The sequence below is a fragment of the Meriones unguiculatus genome, chromosome 5 (assembly GCF_030254825.1).
Source record: "Meriones unguiculatus strain TT.TT164.6M chromosome 5, Bangor_MerUng_6.1, whole genome shotgun sequence".
NCBI classification, from domain to species: Eukaryota; Metazoa; Chordata; class Mammalia; order Rodentia; family Muridae; genus Meriones; species Meriones unguiculatus.
The window spans coordinates 6,354,275-6,356,172 of NC_083353.1; the positions used below are offsets into that span (position 1 = coordinate 6,354,275).

The 1,898-nt window shown below is 38.1% G+C and overlaps 1 non-coding gene across 1 annotated transcript; it reads right to left on the reverse strand.

Annotated features, from left to right (window-relative positions):
• Nucleotides 1–1,397: 1,397 nt before the first annotated feature.
• On the reverse strand, nt 1,398–1,558 carry LOC132654414 (U1 spliceosomal RNA). Its single transcript, XR_009592066.1, has one exon. It is a non-coding gene; the product is annotated as a U1 spliceosomal RNA (small nuclear RNA).
• Between the last annotated feature and the right edge of the window lie 340 nt (nt 1,559–1,898).

The window sequence follows — 1,898 nt, forward strand, 5'->3', positions numbered from 1 at the left end:
TCCTCCCTAAGCCCTGCGCCAAGCCCACTGATAAGGGAGATCCTTCTCCCCTTCAGTCTGACCCTAGCCTATCAGGTATCATCAGGACTGGCTGTATTATCTTCCTCTGTGGCTTAGAGATGCCTCTTCTGTTAAAGGCTAGTCTCACACCCGTAAATATAGATGGTTTTCTTTTGATTCATGCAGTATAGCTTTTCTAACTTAATTGAACAGTGGATAATGCCATTTTTTATACCAGAAGATATCCCTCATGCATGCTCTGCTGATCTGAGAGTCCAGGAGCTTCATCTTTGCCAGTCATCTGTGACAGTCACTGAGAAGAAATGAATTCTGAGAGATTGTTCCAACACCTGGTTAGTAATAGTTGTTAGTTCCCCAAAACAAAACGAGCTGTATCTTTTGTGACACTATAACATGTCCTATAGTTCTCACAAATTTCTGTAACTATTTGATATACTTATGCCCATAGGAAATAAATTTTATGTAGCAATACTCTAGCCTGCTCTGATGCTTTGCTTCCAAATAACATATGACTACTAGAATCCCTTATATGATATTTATCTCCAGAAGCAATAAAATTGTCATCAAGAGTTGACAATAGACCACTTTGCATGGTAATAACCACCATTTTGTATTATAAAAAACCAGAACTATATGAGGTCTTCATAAACATGATCAATAGCCACACTAAAATTGGGAGTAATTTGTGGTGGCTTATTTTTCTCTGCCTGTTCCAGCAAGAGCTGCTTTGCTTGTTGGTCTGATGTGGATAGCCTAAGGCTGTGCAAGTAACAGACATAATTGATTCTACCGTGGTTCCCTCAATTCTTCATTATGTTCAGTTATTTATTTGTTTCACTGTAAGACCACCACGTTCCATTAGTAAACAGAAAATTCTTTATCCTAAATCAACTGGAAAATGGAAGCCACACTCTCCATGTTTGAACATTCTAATTTATTTATTGTATGTATGTATATGTGTGTGTTTACATGTGTGTGAATGGAGGTACATGTATTCATGGTGCATGTTTATGTGACAGAACAAAAAGAAGGTGGAAGATCCTTCCTTTCTGCCTTGTTTGAGCCAGGGTCTCCAGCTGTATGTTGCTGATGTACCCAGACTAACTAGTCAGGAAACTCCTAGTATTTTCCTATAACTGCCTCCCACCCATAAGATGGCTACCCTTGTGACACACTTATTATGTACTGACTTTTGAATGACTCTCAATATTCAAACAGAGATTCTCAAGCTTCTCTCCTGAATGTTTAACCAACTGAGGTGTCTCCAGAAGTAAACATTATAGTTATAAAATGTTATAGATCCTTTCTTTTTTTCATTCATTCCTTCTTTCTTTCTTTCATCTTTCCTCCCTTCCTTTTATAATTTTTATTTCTTATAGTGGAGAGCACTTAAGCAGTCCCCCACTGCCACAAATTGTGCAGTTAAGTTTCCCACACTTGGGGAAATTGTGGGGTCAGCACAAAGAGAGTGCAATGATAGGCCTTGCACTGGGAAACAATGTCCATGGTCACGGTATCTTCCCTGCCATGTAAGTATATAAATCACATTGGTATGCCAAACATTTACTTAAATTTCAGGTTTCGATAAAAAAGTAATATGTGCTAATGTGCCCATTTGCTTTATGTTAATAGGAAATATTGCATATTACATATTAGCAAAAATAGGTGGTTTAAATTCATACCTCCAGGATTGTAGGAAAAAAAAATCTCTTGTGTATTGTATGGATACAACATTTTTCAATTAAAAAAAAAACTATGCCCTATAGCTGAGGCAGGAAACAAAGGTGGGCCATTCTACAGGCAGCAGGGATTCTAGTATAGAGACAGGAGCAGGGGAGTCAACTGAAAAAGATGTGAGGTGGGTGGCCAGATGGTAC